Source organism: Corvus brachyrhynchos, unplaced genomic scaffold (genome assembly GCF_000691975.1).
Source record: "Corvus brachyrhynchos isolate BGI_N302 unplaced genomic scaffold, ASM69197v1 scaffold616, whole genome shotgun sequence".
Taxonomy (NCBI): domain Eukaryota; kingdom Metazoa; phylum Chordata; class Aves; order Passeriformes; family Corvidae; genus Corvus; species Corvus brachyrhynchos.
In genome coordinates this window covers 1239780-1252218 of record NW_008238831.1, presented here as the reverse complement: position 1 = coordinate 1252218, position 12439 = coordinate 1239780, and the positions used below count along the sequence as shown (strand labels likewise).

General features: G+C 43.0%; 1 non-coding gene across 3 annotated transcripts in view; it reads left to right on the top strand.

Annotated features, from left to right (window-relative positions):
- LOC103618376 overlaps positions 1-12439 on the top strand; it is a 109996-nt gene that overhangs the window by 41382 nt on the left and 56175 nt on the right. The gene's annotated exons all lie outside the window — the stretch shown is intronic.

Genomic DNA, 12439 nt, shown 5'->3' with positions numbered 1-12439 from the left:
TATAGAAAGACCTTCACTTAAGTGAGAGTTCTCAACTTTTAGTAACTGGGAATAAGAGCTGCTCTGAAGTCTTCGTGTCAGCATGCCTTCAGAGTCAGGCAGATTTTGAGCAGTAGCAGAGCAAATTGTGTACTTTGGCTTTTCATGAATGATTTATTAGATGTTAGGCTAGTACAGTAGTTAGCAATATATCCAGAAACAGCACTATTCAGACCCAAGTATTTGTACATTTGCATCATCATAAATCATGTGTTGTGCTATTTGGGGTTTTATTATACAGTATTGGATTCCATTTTAAAACAGCTAAGTATACAGTAAATTATATTCAAATATAGTAAAGTTGCTGTTAAATAGTAATTGAGAACTTGACTTTCAAGCTTTCAGTTAATTTGTTTGCATCCTTATGCAGCCATTTACTCTGAATAAAGTGAAGGGGATTTAATTTTGATTTGTAGAGAACCTTTTGTATTGAAAATAACTGTAGTAACTGTAGTTTTATGCTAATATCTAAGCATGCCACATATACTCTTAGACAAAATTGTCCCTTAAGACCTCGTGATATGAAGTGATCTTTGATTTAAGGCTGCAGTACTTTGGCTACAACTGTGTTCAATGATTATTAAACTGGAGTTATTACATAGCAGCTGATGGAATTTTTTCCGTAGTTTATCTCAATTGATTACCCGTATTGAGTACAGAGTGGCAAAAAACATTTTAAACCGTTCCTCCTCGTGCTCCTGGCGCAGCAGCCGGGCCCTGCACTGCGCTGGGCTTGGTGCTCCCCCGGGACTGCGGGGTGGAGCCGGGGTGGGACTGGAATGGAGCCCCCGGACTGCGGGATGGAGCCGGGATGGGACTGGGATGGAGCCCCGGGACTGCGGGATGGAGCCGGGATGGGACTGGGATGGAGCCCCGGGACTGCGGGGTGGAGCCGGGATGGGACTGGGATGGAGCCCCGGGACTGCGGGATGGAGCCGGGGTGGGACTGGGATGGAGCCCCGGGATGGACGCGGGGTGGAGCTGGCGCGGAGAGCGGGGCAGGAGCCCGAGGAATCTCCCTCCTGGAATCTCCCTCCTGGAATCTCCGGGGTTCTTTACCTGCGCGGAGAGGGGGTGTGCACATACAGGCAGCGTTTGCGTTGCTCCTTATCCAGCTAAAGCATTGCAGAGCGCCCAGCTTTGAGAACAGCACCTGGAAGGGAAGGAAAATCTTCCAAATAGGACAGCTCTGTAGACATTTTCCTGCCTTTCATCCACCGTGGGGATTATGATGGCAATAGGAAATCTTGCTTTCACTTAACATAAAACTAAACTAGCAGAAATGGCAGGGACATTTCAGGACACGAACCTTATTTTTTGATTACTTTAATGTCCTTAAGTACAAATAGTCCTTTTTAATACGTTGTAAGACTCAGCAATGAAGCATGGAAAAGGGAAATAAGCACATAATGCCCACTCTTTAGTTCATATTAAGTAGTTTGGTCAATCTGGTCCTAGATTTGCCACTGTTAAGTAGATAGTTTTGCTTACTTTGTAGTAGATTTTTATATATTCAGAGATTTCTTCTCTGTGATGGCAGGCCGAAGTTTTGCCTTCACTTTTCTTCCATTATTTTAGGAGGACAGACACAGATACTTGACGCTGGGTCAGAGACGTTTCTTTAAGGGCCAGAACTCTGGACTTCTTTGCAGGTTTTCCCTGGACAGCAAGCACTTTTCTTCATTTTTCAACCTTAAAGCATCGTACACTTTTGAGCATTTTAATATTTGCCACATACTAATGCTGAGTATGGATTTTCTTTAATAGTCTTTTTTTGATGATTTCATGTAGTTTTACTAAAGACGAATAAGCTTTCTATGGATCGATTAACCAGTGAATGCCACAACGGCAAGTTGTAAACTTTATTTTTTTCAATTTATTTGTTGCTTTCCTTTTTTAAACCCATTTATGGAGTTTATGTTACCTGAAAAAATGTCACCTCCTTTGGCCTGTCCCATTGCAAATGTGAAGTAACAGCTGTGTGAACATTCACCCCCTCTGCTTGACCTTGCTTACAGCTCCTAGAGAGAGTCCTTCAAAGCAGAAGGGATGTGCAGCAGGGCTGTAGACATCTAATGGAACCTTTCCTGGATGCCTGGGGAGCCCTGGGAATGAGGGCCGGGATGGGACAGGATCGATCACCGTAAGTGTGTGGGGGAGGGAGGGGACAGGGCTAAAAATGCTGGGGAGGTAAAAGAGCTTTTTAAATTAAGGATGTTGCTGGCACAGGAACAAATGGATATGGCTATCAAAAACCTTTGGTTAGAAATTCAAAACATCCAGGCTCATCCAGAAAAGCCTCCCAGAGGGGGAATTATGGAGAGAAAATTATTACCAGATTTTGAAATGAAATTTCAGTGGTTTATAAAAGGATTAAGGGACATGGTTGCCTGTATTGGTAAGAAACTGTATTCGGCATCCACGAGATTCCTTCTGGATATTTTAGGTCTCTTTAGAGACTTTAACTGTTCTTTAACATGACTGAATCATGTAAAAGTTAGTTTTGCATTTCCCCTTTAAAATCTTCTATTAATATTTGTGAATCTATGAATATGGAGTATAACTAATGAGATTTCTGCCTCATTTTTCTATCTGAAAATAACCTCTAAATGACATATTGTCCATCTGGAGAGCAAAGGAAGGTAGGACTTGTGCAGAAGGGAGTGGTGTTCCTGCCGATGGCACAGCCTTGCTGAGGTAGCTGGGAGAGCAGCTGAGGCTGCTGCTGCTCCTTTCACTGCCTGGTTTCACTTCCTGATCCCTCAGTGATTGCAGCTTGCCTAAGGAGTGCACTGCAGTCAGTACTCCAAAGAGGATTTTACTGCTCCACTGTGCTCTGTAATGTAAGTGAAGCTGATTTTGAACAGGCTCTGGCTGCTCTGCAGTGCACGCCCTGGGTGGCTGAGGCTCTCTGTGACATTGCTGTGCTGCCTCAGTGCAGCTGGCACGGAGACAGCACCCAACAAAGCTCTCGGTGCCTCTGCAGCACTTCCCTGCTTGCTCTTTTCTGGGGTAGTGAAAGTGGGTGTGAGAGTGAGATTCTGCAGTTGCTGTAGTGCTGAGTGGGAAACTTGGTCCAGTGGTTCCCCTGCTCTGTCATTTTAGATTTTTGTTAAATTGTAACCCCCCCTTCTTCTGCACTACAACTGTGTGCTGTGTGTGAGGTGTGGAAGAAGGTCTTACTTTTGCTGATCTTCTGGATGAAATCATTGAACTGTTCATTTATGATGTAGTGCTTGTTTTATCTTCCCTTGCCTTATTAGCGGCTTGTTACAGTAATTTTCAGATGTCTTTAAAATTCACATCTCTTGTGCTTGTGTATCATTAACGAGCCTCCTTTGCTGCACATTTTGATTCAGTGTTACCGAAGAGAGGACTGAAAATGGAACCAAGTGTTGATCCTTCCTCAATGGTAATTTTGTTGGATATTTATCAGTAACTTGTTTTGGATTGACACACAATTACTGATCCCTGGATTTAATAGAATAAAAAATGTGAAGCAAAAGGCACCAGAAAGAGCAGTCTGTTCCCTGAGCGAGCGGGACCAGCGCTGTGACTCCGACACTGCCGCTCAAAGGGACAGGGTGGGTGCCAAGGGTGGTGTCAGTGCCACGTGTGGGTGCTGGAGCTGCTTCTCCTGTGTCAGGGAGCTGCTGGGATCACGCTGTACATCTTCATTAGCCAGGCAGGCACAGCAGCCTCGTGTTTCCCATGAGCTGTGGCTGGGCCATAATTAACCTTGTGAACCCGGATTTGTAACAGAATGTAAAATCAGCTTAGGGTATCAATTACAGTCACACTCCATTGATAGCTGCCAAGGAGAGCTTCTTAGGAAGAAAAAGACATTATGATTTGCTCATTTCCTCAGAAAGTAGCAAAAGATGTTACAATTCATTAAATCATAAATAATAGCTAGTCCATAGATTTAATATCACCTTATTTTGGTGCATTACTCACAGGTCATGGGCCAGTACCATGTCTGTCATTAGAAAGGCTCACAAGTAATTTTATTATAAAACTGAATTAAGAAATGTTTTATAAAAAGAAATTAATACCCTTTAAAATGAGGGAATTTTATCAGTGTTTTGTGTTTTTAATGTAATCATTTTGATCTATGTTGCAAATGCTTAACTATTACATCTGTGGAAAACTAGTTTTACATAATTTAGGGACTTCAGAGCCCATATATTTGTTGTAACTTTTAAGCATAATCATGAATTAAAAACAGTATTTGAGATTATGATCTCTTGAATCTATTTGCTGCTCTCAAATAAACTGAATTTATATCTTTTTAATACTAGTCAATGATAATGCTTTATAGCTACTCACTGCATTATATGCAAAGCAAATGATTATCTAGTTAGATTTAATTTTTTTATTGTTACACAGTACTGTATGAATATGTAGAGTATTTTTAAACAAACTTTTTACATTTGTTTTTCCTGTAATGTACTTCATTTGTCATAAAAATGAATGAGATTATCAGTCAAGGACTGGCTGCTTTTTCTTAGTTTGATTGCTACTGTCACTAGTGTTTTACAGATCTGGAAGGATTTCCCTTTAAGAGTAGTTTTTCATTATTATTCTATAAATACAGACAGTAATTTATCTGTCCACCCCTGCAATATCTTATGATAGAGGAAAAAAATCCTATTACATGTCCGTAATATATAGAAGATCTTTAGTATGCACTTCAATAATTCTTATTCATTCTTTTTTCTTGTTAGTATTGAAAATCTGATGTTCAAGCCTACTTAAACAAATAAACACAGAATTACTAGAATATGTCATCTTTGAAAGGCAATAAATGTTATTTTCTTGAGAAGACTTGTAACATACTTTGGGTCTTTCACACATTACTGTCTTTACCTACTGACAGTACCCACAGTCCATGCATGAGCAATCTTTTCTTAAACTTCCCTTGATCTTTTTCCTTACTTCATTTTCTGTAAGTATGGATTTGTTAACTGGTTGCGAGATACTTTGGCCATATTTTTAATTAAGGCTGTCCATCAGCAACCAAGGCAAGGGCCTTTAGGAGCCCATTTGTCCTCACAAGGAAGGAGCCTGATATAGTTGGAGGTTTTTTACCAGCCCACAATTTAAACAGAGTCCTATTTAAAAATTACCAAACATGAACCTTGTGTAAGCGTAGTCCATCCATGGTACATGAATTCAAAATGTTACATTTCTGTCTGTATCCTCACTTGTTAAATTTGGGAAAACAAATTGTAATTAATTCTCTTTAAAGAAATTGCTGATTCCTATGTAGAACATAGGAAAAACACCTGAAGTATAAAATTCAAGTAACATAAATCTTTGCCTCAAAAAAAATCCAAACCAGGGAATTATTTGTGTTTTCCACAGGGTTTAATGTTGTCTATTTCCAACCTCAGCGATTGGCAGAAGCTCCCTGCCCACTCTGAGTGGTTTTTCCTGATGGTAGCTTTGGCCTCTCTGTTGTTCAGAAGGGCAGCACGGTTTGCACAAGGTGTGACAGGATTTTGTGTGCAATCCAAAATGTGCTGAGCTCTGAGGAAATCAGTATTTGTTAGTTTGGGTTTTATGTGTCTGTCTGGCACGAATTCTCGAGGGCTGTATGCAAGCACTGACAGAGGATTGCCATCACAAATTACAAGGGCAACAAAAGGCACCCAAATTAAATTCTGAATCTTTTAAACCAACTCAAAAATATTGTATTACCTGTAGAATTTCTTTCTCTGTCATTCCTTTCTGTCTTCTTCCGTCCTTCTGCTGAACAAATGACTTTGTAATATATTTGTTAAAAGATTCTGAAGAGCTGCTTGAATCAAAGTATAAGGTGCAGTGTTAATTATCCCCCTCAAACGCATTTGTATGTAGGTGATAACTGGATTACACAAACAAAACCCTTCCAGTTTCTTTTTTACCTTGTTCAGAGACAAGCTCAGAATCTTGGATAACAGGATTCCTTAATGTGGGTTTGGGTTTTTCCCCCCTCACATCTTAATTAGGAAAGGGAAAGTGTAAGTGTATAAAATACACTTCCATAGGCTTCCATATCTGAGCAGTATTTTCTGGATCGTGCTTCTGCAACAATATTTAAGATACATTAATGGAAAAGCACATTGGCCTAATCCTTGGAAACAATGAGCATTATTAATGCCATGGAAAACAGCAGAACCTGAAAATCAGATTCCTTGATAATAGGATTTCTTCTCTTGCATTTGGAATCTAAAAAGTTCCTTAATTCTCAGGTTTATCATTTCACACTCTTAAAGTTCATTTCTTCGCTCAATCTGAGGGTGATTTATGGTTGCTCTGTTATAGATGAAGTAGTTTCATCTTTCAACCTCATTGCATTTTCTCTAGCATTTCTATCACTTAAGACCTCGATTCTCAAAATAAAGGTGAGAGAAGATGAATGTGTGTATGGAAGAACCCTCAACTGGACCCACCCCCAAGTATCTAAAACTTTGCAGTTCTCAAAGTTTAATGAATGTTTACTGTGCTCAGCAGAGCAAATCTGAAAGGTCAGATGAAAACCAGTGGTATTATTCCACTGAGTTTCATCACTGTGCCACTACTGGTATTACAGAAAACCAAAAAAGCCAAAAAACCTAAAAATCCTCAGGTCCAGAAATTTTTGACTGATGCTGTGGTTTTGTGCTGTGTAAAGAAATCTGAATTGACCTACTGATCAAAAGTGGTATTATCTGATTAAAGGGAAAGGGAAAAAACCCAGCCTTAAACTCTAAAGCAACTACTCCAGTCAGTATTAACTCTCCACCTGTAATTCCGTGTGGCCAAGGGCTCTGTGCACTGCTCCTGGATGGTCCTGCACTGGGAGTTGCACTGTCCCTGCAGAATGGTGCCACCCAGCACAGAACTGTGAACAGGGATCTTTGTGTGGGCATTTCCTTTATTTGCTCCTTCACAACAGACTTATTAATCCTCAGTCATCATTTTTGAGATGCTTGAAGTAGGTTTACTGGTTTGGTTAAAAAAACTATGTTCTGTTGTAGAAGATAATGTAGAAAAATCATGTGAGAGAGTTCTGTGAGTTGTCCCCTTCTGGCTGGGCCACCAGTTTCACTGTGCACTGAAAGGGACATACACCCAGCATCACCTAAACAGAACTTAGTATAACCTTGGGGTGTTGGGGAGTCCAGTCAGTTCCGGAAATCAGAGAAAACTCCATCACTGAGAAGATGCAGCTCCTCTCTTCACAGGCTCTGCCTTATATAGACTTTTGTTATAGGCATATCTTCAAAGCTGTACAGGAGGACTTAAAAATATTTTCATCCTGCTCTGATTCTGCTCTCAAAGCTAAGGGGTACAACGTGCAGGATGGCAGAAGTTCTGATTGCCCCCTGTTGGCATCCCCCACGCCAGGGTTTGAGGTCCAAGGTGTGCCCCCATACCCAGCAGGGCCCTCCCAGCTGGGAAAGCATCTCTCCTGATCTGCAGTTGGGGCTGTGACTGCGTTACATCTGCCTATCATCCTGAGTAAATGAGAAGGGAAGGTCCTGAAGCATATTTTAACTCAGAGATACTCAGCTATAAACGGCCCAATGCACTGTGTATTTACTTTTTTTCTAGTGAATTTTGGGACTGCTTTACAATATTCTTTAGCTGTCCCCTGGTCTGCATGATGGCTTCAGTGGATGTGTGTATTATCCAGTACTAAACACACACACATTCCCAGTGATGTACAGGAGCAGCAGTGTTTTGTAAAGCCGAGGGTGCTTTTGCTCTCCTCAGGTGGTTGGCACACATGGGGATGGACACAGGCAAGCCTGGCACGCCTGCCTGCCTGCCTGCCTGCCTGGGCTATTCTAGCGTGGCTTGTTTGGGTCTGCGTGTTCCTTTAAAGATTCCAAGACTCAAATATGTTCAAATAAATGAGTGTAAAAGCAGTGGGTGGCTGTGCAAGCAGGAGACAATGTGCTGGGTTTAGTTTGTTGCAGGCAGAAGGCAGGGATGTGCCAGAGCCCATCTCAGCCCGTCACTGTGGGCGCAGCTCGGGGGCAGGGGGGCGCTGGCTGCCCTGCTGAGCAGCCCGCCTGTGCGAGTGCTCTGCCCTGCTCCGGGGGATGCTGAGAGCAGCGCTCTGCTGGTGCTAGCCAGGGGCCGCGGTTTCCTTGCTGCCCGCACGCACTGAGCTCAGAGCCGAGCCCAGGAAAGCTGGGATAATGAGCAGAGCAGTGCAGGGAGGTGATTGATGATCCCTGGTTCTGACAGCTCGAGTGCCGAGATTCCCAGGGTATCCGAGCGCGGCATTAGCATGCTGACAGCTCAGCATTTAGGACATTATGGTAATTTATCCTGCATATGCTGTCACCTGCACTGTCAGAGTTTCTTTTTAATGATGGTATAACTATTTTGTTTGTTTGTACTGCATTCTTTTCATTTGGCTAATGTCTCCTCATTAGATTGCACCTAGTAAATGAGAGTAATTAAGTGTTTCCTATAGCTCAGATGCAATGATTAAGTTGCAGAGTTGGTGCTGATTATGTTTTGTCATTTATCTCTATTAATCTGAGAATAATCCAGATGATAAACACATGTAATTTTTTAGCTAATGTTCAATAGATGAAATTTATAGCTTCTCAATGGAGCCAAACAATAAGTGTGCATTTATATATGAATAGGAAGTTATTGTACTTGTATTTCTGTTAAATAAACATAACATTATCTGTGCAACTAAGAAAAAAAAGTGGAAAATCTACTGAATGTAGAGATTCTCACTTTTTAAAAATGCATTTGTGTATGGAAAACTAGTATTCATAATTCACAGTTCAGTGACTCTCTTTATTCTGCTTTCTCAAATATCTACAGAGATTCCTGTGGTGATATTTCTGAGGATTTTTTTCCTGCAGTTATTGTCTGTATATGTTACTATTAATTCTAGAATACAAATTGCATCTCTAGTGCTGAAATGTAATTTTCACGTAAAGACTTCCAAATTACTCAGTTTAACACCAAAAAATCCCCACTAATACATCAAATTAAGTGCCTCACAGCAATTTGTAAATCTTTATCTAACTTTCAAGCTGTAGATAGACATTGAAAAAATAGCTTGAGCTATTTTTTCAACACAAAGTAGCAATAATTAATTTTGATACAAATAATAATGGCAACACTAGGAGCACCCTGTTATTTGATGATGTTCCTTTGTTTTCCTGGCTCTGTGAGCTTCCTAGCACATCACACTGTGATGTGCTATTTCTAAACATACTTACTATTTCTAGATATAAAATTTACTATTTCTAAATATATGCCTTGAAAAAGTCAGACATCGTAGCCCCATAACTGTGTGGGGTTTATACACCAAAATTCTGATTGGCTTCAAAAGTAGCAGCTTTTGTGTGTCCCCAGTTAAATAAACTGCTTTAAAATGTAGCACTGGCAGTTGGAGTAGCTGTTGAGGGATGGACCCTAAGCTAGTTTGAGGTTTCTGTTAAATGTGTGTAAATAAATGAGCTGGACAATTTTTCAGGCGTGCCTCCTGCCCGGTATTCCCAGCGTGGGAATGTTGTCTCTGCAGTGCCTGTGTGTCCCTGTGGTGTCAGAGGCGATGCTGTGCTGAGTGTCTCTGGCTGCCCCGCGGCTGCTCCGGTCGCCCTTTGCTGCAGCACCGCTCACCGAGGGCTGGGTTACAGCGAGGTTCCCAAACACACACCTTGCTTTGGAACAGTTCCTCGGAGTTGGGCCACTGTTTTTCCCTCCGTGTTTTTCACTGAACAGCTCCTGGCCCTCTCTGGGGGAGTATCTCCCTGGACAGTGCTGTGCAGAGTTTCATTCTGGTTCCTTGAGCTCGGAACCACCCCAAAGCCCTGGCCTGGCTGGTGCCTTGGGGTGCTCGGGACACTGCCCATGGCCATGGCCAGTCCCCTCCAGGCCCGGCCACCTCTGCTCCTCAGGAGCTGAATCCCAGAGCCTGGGCTTTGTCCAGAGGGACTCTGTGATGCCGTGAAGACTGGTCAATAAAATCACTCAGATTTGTCATTCGTCCCTATTTTCAGGTGCTCCCACCCTCACCAGTTGAAAAGGGGAAGACAGTGGGTTTGAGCAACAGGGGAGCAGTGAGCCCAGGGGAAGGTGGACATGGAAAGCTGTGGTGAGATTGGGCATGGTGTGGTGAAGACAGGTGAAACATACTGGGCAGGAGAGCTTGGCATGGCCCAGCCATAGCCCACAAATTTAAGGGTTTTTTCAGTTTGTGCACATTTGTTAGGTTGGCTGAGATTTTTCTGATACATCTTCTAGATGAGTACGCAATTATTTAAGGTTCAATTTTCATTTTTTAATACGTAAAATCACATTATTGAGGCAACTCAGTAAACTTCTAGCTTGAAATATATGTTAATCAGGTCAAATTGTTGTTCATTAGAATTTATTTGCTTCCTAAGAGCATCAGTTTCAGGGCATCAGCATTCTTTCTGGAAAAGCAAATACTCTGTTCTGTTTATGTGGGTCAGTCCTAGAGTAGCTGCTTAATATCCCATGTCTGGAATTCAGTTGTCTTTTCTCTTGGGTGGGTCAGGAAGGCAGTTGAAGCAGGCAGTGATGGCTGCTGGGCTTTCATTTCTTTGTGACTGGTAAATGAAACACATGCAGCCTCACCAAACTACATGACTAATGACAACCTCCAGTGGCTCCTGCAATCAAAGATTAATTTGCTTTATCAAGTTTAAAGAATAGTAGGTGATAAATCATGTCAGAAAGAAATAATCAGTGGCAGGCTGATGTTCTTTTGCACAGTGGAGGACAGGTGCAATAGAGGATTCATCTGCCATAGACTGTTAATTTTTTTCTCATGCTGATGTGTTAATTTTTATTTAGTTGATTTTTAAGTCAAATGGGATGCACTGTCAACTAATGTTTTTACCTAAAATACATAGTATTGGCTCTTCTCTCTAAAATTAAACATGTTCAGAGTCTATCACTTGCCATCAAAATATTTTCTACTTAATTCCTTTAATAATTGATGGATATATTTCACTCCCATTGGGTTTGCTGTCTTGGAGCACAGCTTAATGTGGACAGGAATAAAAATATGCTGTATGTACCTAGTGCATACATAACATATTTCTTTTCCCTGCTGTTGATTGTTGTTCAGCCAGATCTCCTCTCCTGTTCTCTCTGTGGGAGAAGGCTGATGTTAGTCCCAGCAGCTACCGTGGTGCTGCAGTTGTTCTGGGTGCTGGCCCCTCCAGGTCTGGGCAGTTGAGGTTTGACCCGTGCAGGACTTGCTGCCACCTCCTCCCGTCCGTTGGTGGCACAGCACACGAGGGATCAGCGTGGAGCAGGAGGAAATCAGTTCTCCCTTCCTCTCACTTAATGAAGCCATTCAGAGACTGCAGCTCTGTCACTTCTGCAATTACTGAATATAACCATCCCAATAAAATCTGCAGTTAAAAAAACAGCATTGTGGTATGCCATGGCATAGCATGATACTGACTGACCTGCATTTACTGTGAATCCTGGTGTACACAGAGCAAGGGCTGCAGCTGTTTGCTTTTCAGGGAAAATCCTGTGCTGACTTAGCTCTCCAGCTGCAGTTGATTGTTGACCGTTTTCAGTCTGTATTTCAGTTAAACCATAACATATACCATATACCATAAACCATAACAATAACATATTTGGCAACGTTTTCTATGTGTAAGAGAGTTTTAGTAATAGAATAATGCAGATTCTGTAAACTTCAGTCCTGCCTAGCAGTGCGTGTAATTTCATACCAATATGTGAGCCCTCTAGTGGCATTCCGAGCGCTGGAAGTGTGACTGGCAGGGTGCGGGGTGTGCAGCGTATGGGGTGTACAGGGTGTGCAGAGTGTGCAGGGTGTGCAGTGTACAGGGTGTGCAGGGTGTGCAGTGTACAGGGTGTTCAGGGTGTGCAGAGTGTGCAGGGTGTGCAGGGTATAGGGTGTACAGGGTTCAGGGTGTGCAGAGTGTGCAGGGTGTGCAGGGTATGGGGTGTACAGGGTGTGCAGAGTGTGCGGGGTGTGCAGGGTTCAGGGTGTGCAGGGTTCAGGGTGTGCAGGGTGTGCAGGGTACGGGGTATGCAGGGTGTGCAGGGTACAGGGTGTGCAGGGTTCAGGGGGTTCAGGGTGTGCAGTGTGCAGGGTTTAGGGTGTGTGGGGTGTGCAGGGTTGTGCAGGGTGTACAGGGTGTGGAGGGTACGGGGTGTTCAGGGTACGGGGTGTGCAGGGTGTGCAGGGTACAGGGGGTTCAGGGTGTGCAGGGTGTGCAGGGTACAGGGTGTGCAGGGTGCAGGGGGTTCAGGGTGTGCAGTGTGCAGGGTTCAGGGTGTGTGGGGTGTGCAGGGTACGGGGTGTGCAGGGTTCAGGGGGTTCAGGGTGTGCAGGGTACACGGTGTGCAGGGTGCAGGGGGGTCAGGGTGTGCAGGGTGCAGG